We start from the raw sequence: 22,044 nt of genomic DNA on the forward strand, positions 1-22,044 counted from the left end.
CTCCAAAACCGACTCCCTTCTAGTGAGAAGTAATTATTAATTTTCTTCAAAATGCAGGTTGAAAAAGAAAAAAACCCTGCTTTACCAAGCTGAACAATTTATCATTTATCAGATGTGAACATTTTCCTATTTAAATATGCTGCTAGAGAACACAGCAGGAGCAAAAGAGAGATGGGGCATGCTTTTGGAAATTGAAGTTGAGACCAGATTATAAGGGGATCTGATCCTCAGGTGTAAGGGTTTAATTCTGTAGGCAATGGGGCATTATTGATTGTGTTCTGAGCTAGGGATTAATGTGATCTAATTGTACTTCTGGAAGAAGGCTTACGAAAAACTGTAGAATTGATTAGAGAAAAATGACTGAAAGCCAAAAGCCTGTTAGAGGTGTTTGGTATATTCTTAAGTATAAAGTACACAGCTGTAATGATAAGCTGTTAAATATGAAACTAAAGGCCAGTTAAGTTTATATCAAAAAAAATACTTGAACGGGATGATACAAGCCATGTGATATATCCAACAACACATGAGCATTTGTTTTAATGCAGCTGTCTATAGTTAATACTATGCTCCTTAAGACCTTCATCCATGGGCCTGTCTAATTATAGTGTCTGTGAAAGATCTTGCAGTAATAAGTCATTCAAACATTTTAAACTTGAGGTATGTATGATAATCTGTTATAATTATAGTGTCCTTAAAGCATTTCTTTTAAAAGTAAGATCCTATTTCCTTTAACTTATCAGACTGTTACAGTGTTGATAGAAAAATGTTTCCTCTTTTCATCTGAAATTCTCCACAATCATTTCTGAAAACAACCATATAATGGAAAGGTTGCTAACTGGAATGAGTTTAGGGACAACTTTTGACTCAGTAAACAAAAAAATTAAGTGATAAAAGTATTCACACATGTGAAAAGTCTTTTTTCCATTGTAAGATTTTTATAGTTAGGCATCTCTACATGAAGAGAAAAAAAATAATTACAACTTCATTCAATAAAAATTCCTTTTACCAAATAGTTAAATACAGTGCTACAAATTACTTGTATGTAGAACTTTTAGCCTAAATCAACCAATTCATATTTTAATCAGAAATCTTTCCATAAAAGTGATTTTTACCTTCTCAGAAAATGTCTGCAGTCTTTCATGACATGGTATTTCTTTTATTTATCTTTTCTCTTTGCTTTCTGCACAACATTCATGTTACCCTTCTTGGTCAGTATGTTCTTACTGAATGTACGAATAGCCTCCATTTCCTATTTCTACCAATTCTTTTGCTTAATTTTGCACTGATTGTAGTTACTTTGAGGTTACTTCATTTAGAATAGAAGGAGCCATTTGAATTTTCCAATTAAATGACAACAATCATATGTAATTTGTTTTCTGTCAACATACCTTGCTATTACAACTGTGAATATTTTAGTACTATCTTCTATGTGTTAAACAGTGTGGTCTTTTATCATGGAGTCTTTGTCCTCAAAGATACAAACATTTGGTATTAGCATAATTTGAGGAAAGACTAATTTGATACACATATTACCAAAAAATCCTGGAGCAGAAAAATTATTCAGTAAACATGTCAGTGTTCATGATGGACAGAAGAGGCCTGAAGAGGAACATAATGTGATTTCTGAAAAAAATTATATGAACTGGGGATACCGTCATTCTTTCCTACAATACATTAGACTATTAGAGAAGGTAAATTACAAGGAAAAACTAAGTTTAGATAATGGTTTTCTATTTCCGATTCTTCGGCCTAGTTAAGAACAATACACATGTTTCTGTTGGTGAGTGGAATGGGTAATTTAAACATCCAGTACCTGGAGTATATTCTAATGATGGAATACTATGTTGAAACATTAAACGTAGGGAGGAAGTAGAAAGTGGGGGCCGAATTCTTGAAAGCGAGGAAATGTTCTCTTGAACTCCTAGTGATAATGGCTCAAAAGCTGTAGTCAGACTACATAAAGCATAGTAGAACCATGGCAATTGAAAATATTTTGAGAATTTAGGTTTGTTCACTGTTATAATACTGTACACCTGGGTCATTTTCTTAACAGTGATTGTAGCTCAAGCTTTAAATGTTTGTAACACCTATCAGTAGCAATATTTCTTCTTTAATGTTATATTTCCCATCTATAATGCTTATTATATTCATTCAATGTATCTTTCTTTTTTAAATATATAATGCTCCCATGTATCCCATGTTAGTTTTTTGATAAACATAAAATTAGAAATGTAATATACATGAATTATGCCAAAATTAATACTGGTATTTTTCTATACAATTGATGGGTAAGTTATTGAGATAAATATTATAGTACCTTACCCTTTTTGTTAGTAAAAATGGGTTATTTTCCAGAAATTTTTGATGAAAAATTTTTCTGTCAGCATAGTTTATTAATACATAGTAAAATACTATTAGTTAATACAGACTTTAATGTGTAGGCATTATATCTTATTTCTTAAATGTAATGCCAGAGATTACCCATTTTTATTTCAAATGCTTTTTTTTTTGTCACAGAAACACCATTCACTAGTATTACACTTCCTAAACATCACAACTTGTGAGAGCCCCACACAAACAGAATATATGTATATATTTTTGCTTACTTAATGCCTTCACAAAGCTTTGTAGCAGGTGAATAATTACTTGTATAAACTGACCTTAGTGACTACCATAAAACATTCTAATTATTGCATTATTAAAGTGACTGTAATTAATGTAATCTCCAAAGCCGTAAAATACCAATATTTCAGGTAGCAGATTATCTGTAACATTTGTTGCACAAGATGGTAGTTTAATGTTCAATCAGTACTATAATTCACTGTTAATCTTTCAATACAGAACCTTAAAAGTGCCAGTTCTTAATAAATTGCTGGTGTAGTATCATAGGCTTGAACCCAACTCCCAATGAAAATGAGCAATTAAATGTGCAGCAAAACTGAAACATGAGAAAAAAATGCTATTAAAAATGAATGTTACTATCAGAGCACCTGGGTGGCTTAGTTGGTTAAGCATCCAGCTCTTGATTTAGGCTCAGGTCATGATCTCATAGTGAGTTCAAGCTCCACATCGGGCTCTGTGCTTACCGCATGGAGACTGCTTGGATTCTCTCTCCCTTTCTCTGCCCCTTCCCTACTCATTCTCTCTTCTCTCCCCCCTCTCTCAAAATAAATAAATAAACTTTAAAAAATGAATGTTACTATCTATAATATTTCATAAGCAAGATACTTGAGTACAGGATAAGTATCAAGCAAAATTTGAGAGCTTGAATTTTCACTGCAAAAGCTTTGCCAGTATGATATTAACAAAAATTATGTATGAATTTGGGCACAGTTAAGGAAAATACAATCTATGAAATTTGTTTAAGAATAGTATTTCCAAAATAAATATTTTTTCAGCAGGTACAAAAATTGCCAATTTCAATTGTTGTATATATTGAATAGCTTGGGCCTTTAACCTTGTGGCAACAAAAAAATGTGCAGGGGCGGAGTGGGTCAATAACTAAATAAAAAGATCTATGAAGTGTTATTTTTGTATCAAAAGTTATCTTAGCCACCAGTGCACCTTGTTCTTGAGACACCGTTAAGCATGCTTAAAGGATTTGAAACTCCAAAAACTTTTATTAAACTGTAGACTACAGTAAATATGTTATTAAAAAGTAAAGAACAGGCTTCTTTCAATAAAACTGTCCTTGGCATTGGGAGACCCTTTAGGAACAAACTACAGTTGATCCTCTGAGACTATTTTTTCTTACTATACTGAGTTTTTGCTTTATTACGCTTTAAAAAAAATAATTTCATGCTATTTAATTATGAGCACTAAACTTGATTGTCTCTCAAATTTGGGCCCTCTTCAATCAAATAGGCACAATGATTCATTCTTTTACTGATTTCTATTAAAAATCTGTAAGCAAATTTGAATGTTTATCAAATAAATCTGCTTATAATGTGTGTAAATCTCCTCTGAAGCATATAGGTAAAAAGTTCTTGTAAGGGAAAATGAAGGAGTGAAATAGAAATGATAGTATGTGCTTCTTCCCAAGTCCCACTCACCCCCCCCAGATTCTCTATATTTATAAATCAGGAGTATTTATACCTATATCTGACAGAAGTGAAAAAAGAACACTACATTATATTCAGAGGACAGGCTATAGAACAGAAATGTAATGACTTCTAATTAGAAAATGGAAATACTGTTTATATCCAAAGAAACTCTGATTTTTCCAAACTATTTTTTTTGTCAGACTTTGTAAATGGGTATAGACATAATATGAGCTGAAATTGAAGAGTGGTTGGTAAATCTTAGACTTTGAGAGGAAGAAGAAAGAGGACTTCAAATGAAGAAAATATTTTCTTTACACAGTTTTGCTGTGAATATGGTTTGACTACATGAATCAAAATATATTTCAATTATGTTTAACTCATTTAATGAGCGATGGCTTGAAATTTTCTAAATACAGCGTACATTTCTCTTTAAAATCATTCTTAGGCATTAAATCAGTCATTATAACCTATATAATAACTGTATATAACTACTTTATATAAGAAATAGAAATATCTAATTAACTTTACTGTAGATTTAGATGCATTTATGTCTTACATATGAAGGCATGAATCAATTTATTTTGTAATCCAATTTAAATATTCTCCTTCCAGAGTTTGTTTTTTAAGGATCATTTCATACAGAAACATGTTTGTGCCTTAAAATGCCTTTCTATGTTGATTTGTTTTTTATAGTTTTCAATAAAAAGGAAGCCTATTAGGACAAACTTCCATAATAACACTGATAAACCATGAACTATGAATAACTGTGAATATAAAAAGGGTGCATTTAATCTCAGATTTTAGAATGCATTTCCTTGTAAAATTTTCATGAAGTCATGTAGCATTAAGTGTAATATTTAAAAGCTTTGAGAAGGTAAGCCTGATGCTCTCTATATTCACAAGCCTAAGTTGTCTTTTTTATGAATTAGTTCTTTTAAACTCCAGCATCTTTAATTTTCATAATTCTTTACCTCTAAAAGATCTTAAAATATTGTATTGAGTTTTACTGGATCTCTAGATATATGTAAATCAATTCAAGAGAACATGTTTAATAGTAAAATAAAAGCTTTATCTCTTTATTTCGAAATGAAATTCATATATATTTCCAGGATAGCATCACAGGTGTTGCTCAGGGATTCTAAAGAGGCATTTGGGGGGAAAATATGAAAGCATTTAATTCAAATCTATTTAATTCATTGTTCATTTCCTTGACATCCTACTAGTCATACCAATTACTATTGTAAGGAGATGACAATACACATCATGATGAGCTGACATAAAGAATAAAAGCAGATCCTAAATCTTGTTCATTCTTCCACTGTTATCTGTGAGGTCTTCAATATGTCCAATAAGCTCCCTTGGATGCAATTTCTTCCAATGTCTTCATGGTTAAATGAAAGTGTTGGACTAGTTGAATACTGTATTTCACATATATTCAGCAGTAGGGATGAATAAAATTTGAAGACTCTGAAGGTCCAGTATGTTTCTCTAAATAGAAGACTATTGCATTTTTAAATTTTAAATAATTATCATGTGTCTAAATGTGGCATCAAACCAAATACTAATTTTCAGTATTATACATTACTTAATGTATTTTTACTTCATGTATGATGTTAATATATAAAGTGTTTTATATAAAAATAAGAATATGTTATAAAATAACATGTAGGTTTACGGGAGCCTGGGTGGCTCAGTCGGCTGAATGTCCAACTTCAGCTCAGATCATGATCTTGTGTCTGTGGGTTCAAGCCCCATGTCTGGCTCAATGCTGACAGCTCAGAGCCTGGAGCCTGGTTCAGATTCTGTGTCTCTGTCTCTCTCTGCCCCTCTCCTGCTCACGTTAGTGCGCTCTCTCTCTCTCTCTCTTTCTTTCTCTCTCTCTGTCTCAAAATATAAACATTAAAAAAAGTTAAGAAAAACTTCTATGTAGATGGTATTTTGTTTCATAGTGAAGGATGAATAATACTTTAAAATTTTATGTTTAATTGAAGTATAATTCACTTACAATATTTTATTAGTTTCAGGTATACAACAGAATAATTTGGCAATGATACATATTGTGAAATGTTCACCATGATACACGTAGTTATTATCTGTAAACATACAAAGTTACTACAGTATTTTTGGCTGTACACTTAACACTTGAACAACACGGAGGTTAGGAACACCAACTTCTCATGCAGTAGAAAATCCACATGGAAATTTGACTCATCCACAACTTAACTACTGATAGCCTACTAGTGGTCAGAGCATTACTGATAACAAAACCAGTTGATTAAAATATATTTTGTATGTTATAATATACTATATAGTATATTTTACAGTAAAGCTAGACAAAGAAAATATTAATAAAATTATAAAGAAAGCACATTTACAGTACTATATTTATTGATAATGTAAGTATTCTATCCTCTCTTGATAAGATGAATTATCTGTCACTAAGTCAGTATGTCTCACAGGATAAAAAACGCTAAAGAACTTACCAAGATTATTAACACCATATATAAAAAAATGAAAAGGTAATATGAAAAAGAAATGTGTAGGTATAATGAGTCATGCACTGATAATGAAGAAATTCCACTATGATTATTCTATGGTAGCCTAAGGCAATCAATTAGATTATTTGACAGTAGCCTTGCCTATACACTAAAGAATAAATATAAAATTATAAATGTACACTAATAAATAAATATAAAATTATAAAATTTTTATGACAGAGTGTTATTGTCATACTCACAATACAGTGTTAGAAACATTGTTAATTAAAAAGAAACACCACTGACGTATGAAAGACTGGTATGTAGTTTCTTTATAGAGAGGTGTACTATACGGTAATGTCATTCTTCTCAAAGCAAAGTTAAAAACAGTAAGAAAACTAACATTAATTGTATATTAACTATCTCACTTAACGCCTAAGATAGGCTACCCACTTCCATACAAGTCTTGCATATGATGTCATACACAATGGAAACTGAAGTGGTGATGACCCAAAAAAGTCTCTTCCAGTTCTTGTACAGTAACTAGATTTGACATGAAGACAATCACACAAGTTTATTAACTGTGAAGCATAATTATTAAGTGGAAGGGGATCATCCTAAAGGTCTTCAACCACGTTGTCACCTTGAGTAGCTGAGGAGGATGAGGGATGGTTGGTCTGTCAAAGTGATGGTGGAAGCAGTGGAAAGTGGAGGCAGAGCAGCAGGCACACTAGATAACTTGACAGAAATACATTATAATTTCTGTCTGTTTCATTTTTTATTTCTCTAAAAAGGTTTCTACATTATACTCATCATTCCACCTCTTGCTTTGTTCTCAGTGTGTTTCAATGTCATCAAAGAAGTCAAAAGCTTGTGAATAATCGGAGCTGTTTGGCTACATCGTCTAGTATCTGTTTTGTCATGGCCAAGTCTCTTTACAAAATTATCAAACCATCCTTTGCTGGCATTAAGTTCTCCATCTTTAGATGCTTCACCTTCCTTTTGCTTTACGTTGTTGTGTAATGACTTGGCTTTTTTCTCCAAAACCAGTTAGAGTCTGTATATACCTTTCTTATAGCAATCCTGTACCCACATAAAAGCTACATTTTCAACAGGAGATAAAAAGGTATTTTGCAAATTTTGCAAAAAGAGCAACGTTTTTATGCCTGCCAGGGTAGCTGTAGGGAGAGCCTAACAAATTTCCTTTTTTTTTTTTTTTTGACAATGGTCCCTATGCTGGATTCGTTTATCCTGAAATGGTGGGCAACCACAGCTGCAGACCTCAATATATCGTTCACATCCAGCATTTCAACCTTTTGTTGTAATGTCATGACCTCTTTCTGCTTTGGGGAGCATTTCCAACATCACTAGTTACATTTCACGTGGGTCCCATGGTGTTATTAAACTTTTATGCATTGTACTAAACTCAGTGAAAAATATATAAGAACTGTGAGATGTCTCTTTTTACTGTGATACAGTTACTGGAGAGACAAATTGTACTGTGGAGATGATTAGCATCACCTGGTGTTTTAAATGGATACTAGCAACACATGAGCTCATCACAATAGCAACAGGCAGTGGCTACAAAACTATTACAGTGGTACAGTTTATATTACAGTTAGTTAATGGGTTTATGATTTAATGCTGCATCTTGACATTCATGAGCCTTTAAGAGAAGGGTTTCAGTTTCCTATAGCCCTGTGTCTCCCCTGGAGTTAAGCTCTGCAGATTTTTAAAGCCAGATGTTATGGGGGGTGTCTTCCTGGGCAGATTCCTAGGGCTAAGTTGCCCACTTCAAGACCTGATCTCGTTGCTCCTCAAGGAATATCTCTATGCCTGTGATATCACTCGCTTCTGTGGGTCATTCCATCAGGGGTTTGGTTACTGACTGCATGCCTGCCCCTCCTGTCCTGTATGGCTTTTTGTTTATTTCCATAGCAGTGTGAAAGGTGTTCTGCTAGTCTTGAGATCATTTTTGAATGTACTTTGGGCATTGTACATATAATGTATAACATATATTTATGCATATATGTATATATATATATATATATATATACACACATAATAGTATATATTGCAAATAAATGCATTTGCAACCTTGGTGTGTTTATGAGAGGAAGTGAGAGCTCAGAATCCTCCTGCTTTACATCTTTCTCTGCAATTTGGATTTAATGGTTTATATTAATATAAATATAAAGTTAAAGGATAAATTTGGATTTTGCCTTTTATGCTTAATATATGGATATTTGTGCAAGAGAAGACATTTTTTAGGAAATACAACTTAAGCAATTCCATAACAGCAAAGACTGTAAATTATGTTATTTAAAATATCTGTTCGGCATATTTCCACCAAAAATTTGAAAAACCTATAAATCTGAAAAAAACATTTCAGTACACAAAAACAGTAAGTATGGTTTAATGCTATTACCATATTAGTGCATTGTGCTACTTAATGCAAATAAGGTTTTAAAACTCAATAGGTAATTTAGAAAAGCATAGAAAATTGACAAAAGATAAGAAATACAAACAATAAACATGTAGGCATGTGCTCATTCCTTTAGCATAAAAAAAATCTTAAAATTAGGGGTGCATTTCCATCTTTCAAGTTGATAAATATTGGTGACAAATGGTATTGGAGATGTAAGGCAAAAAAGCACTGGAGGGAGATTCATCATTTTCTGTCAAAATTAAAAATTGGATATCTTCGCATTTAGCAAGTCCACTTGGAGGTATTTGTCTTAAAGAAACAACCATGTACGTGTCCAATGATGGATCCAAAGCCTTCACAGCATCAGTGCTGCTTTTTTTATTCCTGACCTATCCCAACATCTTGACCACACCTACCTGCCTACCACTGTGGTTTCTGCCAAAGTTTGACAAAGGTGGGGCATATCTAAATAGAGTTTAAGGTCTTAATTAAATGTAATTACAAAGTTAATCTAAGATTTAATGATACGCATGGTTATTATGATGCCGTGTAAGTAAAATTGGTCAAGTATTCATTTAAATAACTAGAATTAGTATTATGCTTAGAGACAAAATCAAATCCCAGATGAGCCCAATAATTATTACTGATTCATGCTATTTGCAACTAACTGTGCTAGAGGTATTATATTTTGGGAAAACACTTTGATCAGTTTTATGGGATTTCTGTTGTCCTTTACTGCACACATTTGTATATTTATCTCAACCATTTCAAGAAAAGTAAAATTTACTTCTACAATTGTTTATAAATGGGCTGGAATGAAATTCGTACGTAGGATTTAAGAATATATAATTAGAAAAATGAATATTTTTATCCTAATCAAATTAATTTTTTGTGACCCCACTATGTCCCTTTTTCCCTCTACTCACCAAACTTGGTACTGCTTTCTAAGACAAATGTTTTTTTTTTTTCTTTCCTGTAACTGTCATTTTCAAAAGTAAGCATTCTGAAAAGACTTCAATATAGATAAACTATTCATATTGTTATAAGTGAAAACATCTTGCCAAATTCCCTTTAATAAAATAAATACTAATTAGTAAAAATATAAATTGAAAATGGACAGATTTTAAAAAATATCAATGTTTATTATTTCTGAGAGAGAGAGAGAGAGAGAGAGAGAGAGAGAGAGAGAGAGAGAGATAGCATGAGTGGCGGAGAGACAGAGAAAGACATACACACAGAATCCCAAGCAGGCTCCAGGCTCTGAGCTGTCAGCACAGAGTCCGAGATGGGGCTTCAACTCACTAGCTGAGTGGTGAGATCACAACCTGAGCCAAGGTAGGAAGCTTAACTGACTGAGCCAACTGGGGCCCCTGGATAGTTAGGTATCTCAAGGTTTTTAATGTAAATGTTTAAATAATGTTTCTTCTTTTTCCAAAGGTGCTTGCTAAAGATGGATAGAGAAAGAACTCATTAATATAAACATTGTCTATAAAGTACATAATTATTTGGTGGTTATATTAGAAGAAAATACTCTTCTCTGGTAGAAGAGTAAGGACTATAGTTTGGATTTACAACCTGGAAAATATGAGAGATACAGGATAAAATGATTTTCACATGATGAATCAATGACAATGTTAAAATAGTATAATTTCAATAAATGAAACTAAAACTCATAGTATAAAATAACATATCACATGCACTTATTGCCTATATTAAGGATTCTTAAAGCAGGCAGTTACAATACAGTGGAAATTTGTGATTGGAGTTAATAAATGTACAATAATTAAATCCTTTGGGATGTGTGAATGATCCAAGGAAAATTCCCTTTAGAAGATTTTCATTGAATGAGGATTGTTTTTGTTACATTGTACATTACCATCAGTAGAATGTTTCCAAGATTTTCTTTATTTTTTTTAAGATTATTTATTTATTTTGAGAAAGAGAGAGCATGGGTGGGGAAGGGCCAAGAGAGGGAGAGACAGAATCTCAAGCAGGTTCTCGAGTAGGGCCTAGAACCCACAAACTGCGAGACCATGACCTGAGTCACGATCAAGAGTCAGAAGCTTAACCGACTAGGCCACCAAGGCCTTCTTAAGATCTTGATAAATCTCTGTATGATATATTTGTACTAAGTAATTACATTTGTATTGATACAGAATCTGTAAATTGGGAGCTAAATATTTGGTAGAATGGTACAAAAATTCTTCACACACACAAGCATACTATGCCTCTCCTCCTAGGAGCAATTGTCCTGCTAGTTCCAGGAGCTGCCACTCATTTTAGAATCACCAACAATGCTTAGCCCTTCACACAATTTTGCTCAAAAGGAACATAGTTTGCCCTTAATTCCAGTAAAATGTAATTATGGTTATAATTATTAATATTGGTCCATGGTTTGAAGCATTACAGATTACATTATTGAGCGTTTTTTTCTTTCTTTCTTTCTTTCTTTCTTTCTTTCTTTCTTTCTTTCTTTCTTTCTTTCTTTCTTTCTTTCTTTCTTTCTTTCTATTTTTTTTTCTTAGAGTTCTGCCATTTCCATCCACTCTTGCCATGGTATTGTCTCCAAACTTGACCCTAGTGATAAATCTGATTTTTCACTGGATGGTGAGCCCTAATCTGTTACCATGATAAAATTTTTTAAGGAAATAAAATTACAGCTTTAAACTCTAATAGTTAAAATCTGATCCTAATTAGGTCTTAGGAATAATTTATTAAGTGCTATCATAACAATAAAACTTAGAGTAAGTCAAAACTTAGTTCCATCACAGCTTAACAAACAGAAAATGTAAAAATAACTTGTCATGAACATTTAGATATTTTCTGTAAAAAGAGATTTGATTACAGCTGCACACCTTGTTTACCGCTGCATTTGGAGAAGTGGATGCAATATTGCTTCTGTTACCATTTTGACCAGTGCTATTAGTTGTTAGAAAAGGAAAATATAAAAGTTATTCTAAGTTGCTAGTGATATCATTGGAGGTAAATGGTTTCTTTAAAACACATTTTCCAAAAACAAATAAATTTCAAATGATACACTGCTTAATCAAGTAATTTAATTCTAAGAAAGAATAATGAAAAGTTAACTAAAATATTGTTCTTGAATTGTTATAATATTTCCTTTAAATGTTTTGTAGAATTCACCATGAAACCATCTGGGTTTGCTGTTTACTGTTGTGGAAGATAATTAATTATTGATTCAATTGATTCAGGTTAATAGACATAGGTCCATTCAAATTATCCTTTTATCATTGTGTGCATTTTGGTGTTTTTCATCTTCAAGAAATTGGTCCATTTCATCTAAGTTATCAAATTTTGGAGCACAGACTTGTTCATAGTTTTTCTTTATTTCTCTAACGTCCATGACATCAGTAGTGAGGATTTCATTTCATGATTTAGTAATTTGTGTCCTCTCTCTTTTCTTAGCATGGCAAGAGATTATTAATCTCATTGTTCTTTTCTTTCTAAGAAGATTTTTTAAGTGTTTATTTATTTTAGAGAAAGAAAGTAGGGGAGGGGCAGAGAGAGGAAGCAGACAGAGGATCTGAGGTGGGCTCTGTGCTGACAACAGAGAGGCTGATGCAGGCTCATGACCTAAGATCATGGCCTGAGCTGAAGTCAGATGCTTAACAATTCAGCAATCCAACTCCTCATTGTTTTTTTCAAATGACCTAGCTTTTGGGTTTGTTGATTTTCTGTTATTCTCCTTTTTTTTCAATTTTACTGACTTCTCTAATTTTTAATTTGTTTTCTTCTGCTTGTTTTAGGTTTATATTGCTCTTCTTTCTCTACTTTCCTGTGGCAGAAATTTAAGTTATTGATGTCAGATACACATTCTTTCTAAAATATATATGTTGAATCCTGTAATTTTTCCTCAACACTCTATTTGTTACATCCTATAAATTTAGGTAAATTGTATTTTCATGTTCATTTTGTTCATTTATTTTCAGATACTTGCAGTTTATCTCGGATTTTACCTATGTGTTGTCTAGAAGTATGTTGCTGAATATTCACATATTTGAGATTTTTCTAGCTATCTTTCTGTTAGTGATTTCTAGTTGTCTTTTTCCATTTGGGCTGCTATAGCAAAATTAAAGAGGCTTAGTGATTTATAAACACCAAATTAACTTCTCACAATTCTGGAGCCTGGGAAGTCCAAGATGATGGTGCCAGCTGTTTTGATATGGAGGACCCACTTCCTGATTCATAGACAGTACCTTCTTGTGTCTTCACATGGTGAGAAGTACTAAGAGTTGGTCACCTTTAGTCTCTTGTGTAAGAGCACTAATCCCATTCATGAGCGCTCCATCCTCATGACCTAAGCAACTCCCAAAGGCCCACTTCCCATTACTATTACACCAAGGATTAAAATTTCAACCTATATATTATGGAGGGAAACAAACATTTTGACCATAGTACTAGTTTAATTATCATGTTTAAGAACATTTTTTATTTGATTTCTATGCTTTTCTAAAACCATGTTTTGTGGCCAAGAGTGGTGTCCATGTTGGAGAGGATTCCATGAGAGCTTGTGAGGAGTGTTCAGATGTTCTTGTAGTACTATGTGAATGTCATTTATATAAAGCTTATTGATGATGCCATTTGTGTCAAAAGTATCCTTCCAGATTTTCTGCCTGCTTTATTTATAACGGAAAGAGGGCTGTGGCATCTCCCACAACAATTAGTGGATCCCTCTAGTTCTCCTTTTAATTCTATCATTGTTTTTGACTCTCAAGATTGTTTTTGATTCTCATCATTTAATGACACTCTTTATTCTTAATACTTTTCCTTGTTTTGATGTTTTCTTTGTGTAAAATCAATATGGCTATACCAGCTTGCTTTTGATTAGTGTTAGCATGTTACATATTTCCCCCTTATTTCCTTTTACCTAATTATTTTTTACGTGTTTATTTATTTTGAGATAGAGACAGAGAGAACAAGTGGGGGAGGGGCAGAGAGAAAGGGAGGGAGAGAATCCTAAGCAGGTTCCCAGCTGTCATCATGGAGCCTGACGCGGGGCTCAATCTTATGAACCATGAGATCATGATGTGAGCTGAAATCAAGAGTCGGACACTTAACCAACTGAGAGACCCAGGCGCCCCTCCTTTTACCTAATCCTTTTTGTTTAAAGGAGGTTCCCTGTAGACAGCATGTAGTTGTGTCCTATTTGCAGTACTTCAAAAGAAAGTCTTCAGAACAAGGACACTTCACAGGAATAAACAGGAACAGTGCATGATGAAGTTAAAAACTGAATAGAAATAGGAGGAGAAATAGAGGAATCTATTATTATTGGAGCTGTTTCTAACCTCTAACCTCTAATGTAATCTGAAGATTCCTTGTTTATAGCTCTTTGCTTGATAGACGTCCTCTTCCTCAAAGAGAGCAATTTATTGCTCATTCAGCTATAATTCACTGTTAAACTGAAGCCCCTTTGGTGTGTTTTTCAGTTGTTAGGTAGAGGAAGCATTCTATAATCTTATCTTTAAATCTTAAGTCTTGTAGTGGGGACCTCATCAGGGCTGAGTCCATCAGAAGTGCTATTGCAACAGCAGAACTTTTTTTTTTGTCTCCTTTAGATGAGGTAGGAAGACAAAGCATGCTGGTGTAGAAAGAATGCCCTTCTCCATTTGGGGTAAGGTTCTAGAAAATTCTCCCTTGGAGAGTGGGACTTTGTTATGAAGGATACTCTAGGAATTGTTCACAAGGATTATGTTTCTTTCCCCTCTTCTAGACTCATGAGAGGATCTTTCTTGGCACTTCACCTTGAGAATCTGGTTGATTTTTAGAGTTAAAACCATTGAAAATGTGATCCTCTCTCCCTAGACTTTGGCTTCTAGAGATTTTTACTCTCAGTCTCATCCACACTCAGCCCCCAGCAATTTATAAAAGTTGCCATTTAAGTGTTACTTCTAGTTCATGTCTTCTGTACCTTCTCAGATCCATAAGCTGATGTAAGTTTTGATTCTCGGTATTAAGAGTCTTGGTATTTGATTCTTGGTATTAAGCTGTCTCTCCATATTTGGGGATGACTATCCTATGGCCTCAGTTCTCTGATAGTTTCAGGAAAAATAATACATGGGTAGAGTGTTCAGCTTTTTCTCCTTGTAAGAACAAGAATGAGAACTTCTAAGCTCTTTAAATGTTGGGGCCCAAACCAACAATCAACATTATTCATTTTGTTGCTTAAATTGTTCCAATTTTGTACATTGGGAAAATATTTCATGTTGACTTCCATTTCTTTGAACATGACAACATCAACATCATCGTTACTATCCCCACCATCATCATCATCATCATCATCATCATTTAGCATTTTCTTGTTTTCTGGTGGTACAAGATGCTCTAGTCTCATCTTCTGTTTTCACTGTTCTTGCATAGAAATGGGCTTTTTTCCAAGGAGCTCAGTTTGCTTTTATTGGATAATGGATATAGAAACCAAAACATGGTCACTGGGTGTGCTTGTAGCCACTGTAGTTCTAGAACTTTTCAACTTTGTCTCTGTGCAATTTTTACCATACCCTCTCTATTTTTCCAGCAATTAATGCTTTTTGAGTATAAGAAAAATAAACACACAAAGAAGAAAATGTTACTTAAAATTATGTATTACCTTACTACCTGTAAAAACATAACTCAGAATATCTGGTGGTATGAAAGGAATTTTTACTTATCAAATACTCTGTAAGTTGTTCCTGTATCCTCTAAAGTCAAAAAACTATTGTTTGAAAATACTCAATGATCTCAACACTAATAGAGAGGATAACATTATATATTTGTAATTTTTCTTTATTACAGGAGTGATTTCTGTAAAGTAGGAATATAACCTTAGAGAATTGAGAAACAGTCACTATATTTAGTATAGCAGTTTTAGGAGACTCGTAAAATTAGTAAACTTGAATTCATGCTGTACTACATTCCTACTTATTACCTGTTACACCTTGTTGAAGATAGAAGCACTTTTTTTTTTCCTACTTCTTCGGAGTGTTGTGGCTATTATTTGTACCTTTCTAGTAATTACCCTGGTTGAAAAGAGCTACTTATACCAAGGTTATACCCCCCTTTTTAGAAGTAGCCCACAGCCAGTGACTGGTCAGTATAGGGCTATGAAGAGTTAGTGCCCTTCCCACATTTGGGGATGACTCTGAAGAGCCATGCCAGCTCCATAACCACTTTTAGGGTAGCCCAGGAAGCTGGTGCAAATATTCTGTAATGCAAAGTATTCCTCTGTCCGGTCAAGCTTTTTTCACACCTGACTGGTAGTATTTTTGAGAAAACTGCACTCTAGGTCTGCCCCCCAAATTTAGAACATCACATTCTGCTTCTAAAGAACCCAACCATGACCATGTTATTTCCTCATAACGTGTTACATGATGAAACAAAGGAAGGATAACAAAATTGTTAATTTAATTGTGCATTTAGGATTTGGCTGCTGTATTATACTTACTGTTTGCATTTAATACTTCTAGTAACACCTTGAAGTTAGTTTATGTAATAGCCATCCATCCTAATTATGCCATCATTCGAATAGCATCTATTTTGAACTTTCATTCTAGTCAGGGTGTTGATTAAAGCACTTCCAAATAAATAAATAAAAGATACTTTCAATATTTAAAAGGCACTTTGAAATAAATAAATAATGCATCTAAGATTAATTTTCTTGACTAGGAAAAAATTAATAACCTGAGGTTTACAAAAAGAATACAAAAAGGTTAATGACCTAGAGATTTCCATAGCTACTTTTATTCCATTTGTCATAGGGTAGAGAGAAAGGAAAATAATAATTCTGTTGTTAACTGGCTTTTCCTTTATATATTCTCATAATGGTAAATGCAGATAATAAGAAAAGAGGAGGTAAGCTAAAATGGTTAAATCACTGAACTGTTACCTTTATTAATGCTTTTGTGTATTTTTCTTTGTTTTAGTTTTTTTTTTTTCAATATGAACTTTATTGTCAAATTTGTTTCCATACAACACCCAGTGCTCATCCCAACAGGTGCCCTCCTCAATACCCATCACCCATGTTCCCCTCCCTCCCACCTGCCATCAAACCTGAGTCTTTTATGGTTTGGCTCCCTCTCCTCTAATTTTTTTTGCCTTCTCCTCCCCCATGGTCTTCTGTTAAGTTTCTCAGGATCCACCTAAGAGTGAAAACATATGGTATCTGTCTTTCTCTGTATGACTTATTTCACCTAGCATAGCACTCTCCAGTTCCATCCACGTTGCTACAAAAGGCCATATTTCATTCTTTCTCATTGCCACGTAGTATTCCATTGTGTATATAAACCACAATTTCTTTATCCATTCATCAGTTGATGGAAATTTAGGCTCTTTCCATAATTTGGCTATTGTTGAAAGTGCTATTATAAATATTGGGGTAAAAGTGTCCCTAGGGCGCCTGGGTGGCGCAGTCGGTTAAGCGTCCGACTTCAGCCAGGTCACGATCTCGCGGTCCGTGAGTTCGAGCCCCGCGTCAGGCTCTGGGCTGATGGCTCAGAGCCTGGAGCCTGTTTCCGATTCTGTGTCTCCCTCTCTCTCTGCCCCTCCCCCGTTCATGCTCTGTCTCTCTCTGTCCCAAAAATAAATAAAAAACGTTAAAAAAAAAATTAAAAAAAAAAAAAAAGTGTCCCTATGCATCAGCACTCCTGTATCCCTTGGGCAAATTCCTAGCAGTGCTATTGCTGGGTCATAGGGTAGGTCTATTTTTAATTTTTTGAGGAACCTCCACACTGCTTTCCAGAGCGGCTGCACCAGTTTGCATTCTCACCAACAGTGCAAGAGGGTTCCCGTTTCTCCACATCCTCTCCAGCATCTATAGTCTCCTGATTTGTTCATTTTGGCCACTCTGACTGGCGTGAGGTGATATCTGAGTGTGGTTTTGATTTGTATTTCCCTGATGAGGAGTGACGTTGAGCATCTTTTCATGTGGCTGTTGGACACCTGGTTGTCTACTTTAGAGAAGTGTCTATTCATGTTTTCTGCCCATTGCTTCACTGGATTATTTGTTTTTCGGGTGTGGAGTTTGCTGAGCTCTTGATAGATTTTGGATACTAGCCCTTTGTCCGATATGTCATTTGCAAATATCTTTTCCCATTCCGTTGGTTGCCTTTTAGTTTTGTTGATTGTTTCCTTTGCTGTGCAGAAGCTTTTTATCTTCATAAGGTCCCAGTAATTCTTTTGCTTTTAATTCCCTTGCCTTTGGGGATGTGTCGAGTAAGAGATTGCTACGGCTGAGGTCAGAGAGGTCTTTTCCTGCTTTCTCCTCTAAGGTTTTGATGGTTTCCTGTCTCACATTTAGGTCCTTTATCCATTTTGAGTTTATTTTTGTAAATGGTGTGAGAAAGTGGTCTAGTTTCAACCTTCTGCATGTTGCTGTCCAGTTCTCCCAGCACCATTTGTTAAAGAAACTGTCTTTTTTCCATTGGATATTCTTTCCTGCTTTGTCAAAGATGAGTTGGCCATACTTTTGTGGGTCCAATTCTGGAGTCTCTATTCTATTCCATTGGTCTCTGTGTCTGTTTTTGTGCCAATACCATGCTGTCTTGATGATGACAGCTTTGTAGTAGAGGCTAAAGTCTGGGATTGTGATGCCTCCTGCTTGGTCTTCTTCTTCTATATTACTTTGGCTATTTGGGGTCTTTTGTGGTTCCATACAAATTTTAGGATTGCTTGTTCTAGCTTCGAGAAGAATGCTTGTGCACTTTTTATTGGGATTGCATTGAATGTGTAGATTGCTATGGGTAGTATTTTCATTTTAACAATATTTATTCTTCCAATCCATGAGCATGGAATGTTTTTTCATTTCTTTATATCTTCTTTAATTTCCTTCATAAGCTTTCTATAGTTTTCAGCATACATATCTTTTACATCTTTGGTTAGGTTTATTCCCAGGTACTTATGATTCTTGGTGCAATTGTGAATGGATCAGTTTCTTTATCTGTCTTTCTGTTGCTTCATTATTAGTGTAAGCATCCTTTCTTAATAAAATCCCTCAAGAAAGTTGGCATAGAAGGAACATACTTAAATATCATAAAAGCCATTTATGAAAAGGCCACAGCTAATATCATCCTCAGTGCGGAAATACTAGGAGCTTTCCCCCTGAGATCAGGAACACAGCACGGATGTCCACTCTCACCTCTGTGTTTAACATAGTGTTGGAAGTTCTAGCATCAGCAATCAGACAACAAAAGGAAATCAAAGGCATAAAAATTGGCAAAGATGAAGTGAAGCTTTCACTTCTTGCAGATGACATGATACTGTACATGGAAAACCTGATAGACTCCACCCAAAGTCTACTAGAACTGATACATGAATTCAGCAAAATTGCAGTATACGAAATCAATGTATAGAAATCAGTTGCATTCTTTTAGTTTTAATTGAGCTATGATTATATTGTAGGTACAAGTTTAAACCCATTTTATAACTTTTATAGTTAAACATTTTCAATTTCCTAGGAACACTGATTATATAAATAAAAACTATTCTAGAGGTGCCTGTGTGGCTCAGTCGGTTGAGTGTTCAACTTTGGATTGGGTCATGATCTCACGAGTTTGTAAATTTGAGGCTCCCATCTGGCTCACTGCTGTCAGCACAGAGCCCACTCCAGATCCTCTGTCCTGCCCTATCTCTCTGCCCCTTTCCCACTCCTGCTCTCTCTCAAATAAATAAAACATTAAAAAACTATTCAAAAATACCTTGAGTATATAATACCCTGTTGAATAGATACTTCATCCTGTATTCCCCTAGTGCTATTTTTTTCTTAGTGTTATTTTTATGTTGTTTTGAATAGCCCTATTATAGTAATACCACAGTATGTATTTTTGCCCATGGTTTCTTAGTGTTTGATAAAATTTTGTTATAGTGTCTCTGAAATGGAATTACATGTGAAATGGTATATTGCTATTTTTTTACCTTGAAATACATTACATGAGTTTTATCATATCTATTTTAAAACATTTAAAATGTTACCTAAAATAGATGATATTTATTTTATCATTTTGTTTCTAGTATTATATATTCAATATAGGCCAATTTTAATAATGAAAATAGAATTTGATAGACAGTCATTGAATGAATTTAAATGTTACAGTTGTTTAATCTGAATTGTGTTCTGAAATAGTAACACAGTTCAAATCATATAGGATAGACAGGGTAAAATAGGCAACTTGAAAAATGTTAGGAGGTAGATAAACAATGATGGTATATCTAGCTGGGTGGTAAACAAAATGGAAATATATAGGCAAATTCTAGGTACACTTTTTAGAGGAATGGAGAGTTTTAGGTGATGAAATGAGGATGCAATTGTGAGAAAAGAGTAGACTTACTTTAGATTCTGACTCATTTTCTGAAAGTTGTAAGTTTTGAGTCTGTGTCCTCACAGTTCATTTTTTTGAGTATACACACTCCAAGTCTGAAAGAAGTGTGTATGGTGTGCATGCTTGAGAGTACATGAGTGTCTGCATGTGAAATTTGCATGTGTGTGTATGTTTGTATGGAGGATATGTGCATTTGTGTATGTAAGTGTGCAACTGTGGTGGATGTATACATGTATGTGAATGTGTGTGGGGAGATGCATGTGTGTCTGTTTAGGTGAGGGGGTGCCAGTGTACAAGTGACGGTGTAGGGGGTTACACATAATTCATAGGATTATCTTTCAGTAGTGTCTGTGTATGTATATGGATGTGCAGGGATATGCATGAAATGTGTGTATGGGAATGTGTATGTGAGATATGCATATCTGTGTGAGGTTACATATCTGTTTGAGCGTGTACTTGTGCATGTGTTTTCTGAGGGCATACATACTTCCATTTGGTCATGTAAAGTATGAGAAGGCATTACAGATTGAGATGAGGTGATCATACATCAGAGGGAAATTTAAGATTTGATTCTATCATGGATGGAAAAGGAGGAAAATACTTAATGAACTAAAGTAATCAAAATCAACCAATAGAATGAGTTGAGGTTAAAATTATTGGATTGTACAATATGAAATCGTGGGTCACCTTGGCTGGATCAATTTGAATCAAGGTATAACCTAGATTGGAGGATGTCTAAGAATACTGAGGGAATAAAGAGGTGGAGAAAGTAAATATAGACTATTGTTTGAAGAAGTATGGTTGTGTAGAGTAGAGATACGAATTTGATGATGTGACAGGCAAGTAGGAGTATTTTGGGATTTTTGTTTTGATTTTAGGACATGAATAGTACAATGTGTTCTTAGAGCTATAGAAATGATATATTAGAAATGGAGAAAGAAAGGACATCTAAAGCTCAAGGTAAGGAGGATAGGATTCAGTGGACAATTAGAGATTTTGGCTTTGAGAGTTCTAGGGATACGAGTAGAGATACGAATTTGATGATGTGACAGGCAAGTAGGAGTATTTTGGGATTTTTGTTTTGATTTTAGGACATGAATAGTACAATGTGTTCTTAGAGCTATAGAAATGATATATTAGAAATGGAGAAAGAAAGGACATCTAAAGCTCAAGGTAAGGAGGATAGGATTCAGTGGACAATTAGAGATTTTGGCTTTGAGAGTTCTAGGGACATTTCTTCTTTTGAAATAGTACTGATAAAACAAAATATATTTATTTTGTTTAGATAGACAAAATATATTTATATATTTTATATAAACAAAATATATTTATTTTGAATAGATAGACCTTAATAAAGAGTGAAAGGAGGGTAAGAGTTCTCCAGTCTGATGGCTTCTCTTCTGTCAGGAAATACAATAGCTATTGCTAAAGAAAAAAAAATAAAAATAAAAGTCAAATATGATAGGAGCTCCTGGGTAGCTCAGTCGGTTGAGCAACTGACTTTAACTCAGGTCATGATCTCATGGTTCCTGAGTTCGAGCCCTAAGTAGGGCTCTGTCCTGACAGCTCAGAGCCTGGAGCCTGCTGCAAATTCTGTGTCTCCCTCTCTCTCTGCCCCTCCTCCACTCATTCTCTGCCTCTCTCTCAAAAATAAACATTAAAAAAAAGACAAATATGATAGATTTGCAGAGAAGTTTTGAGTGTCAGTTTAACCCTAATGGTCTTGAATGTTTTGGACCCTAATCTGAATGCGTGATTTTCAGAAGTAATGCTCACCCAAACAGAGG

This window comes from Lynx rufus, unplaced genomic scaffold (genome assembly GCF_022079265.1).
Source record: "Lynx rufus isolate CCGP_SWC_20201006 ecotype Redwood Valley unplaced genomic scaffold, mLynRuf1.p SCAF_1, whole genome shotgun sequence".
In the NCBI taxonomy this organism is placed as follows: domain Eukaryota; kingdom Metazoa; phylum Chordata; class Mammalia; order Carnivora; family Felidae; genus Lynx; species Lynx rufus.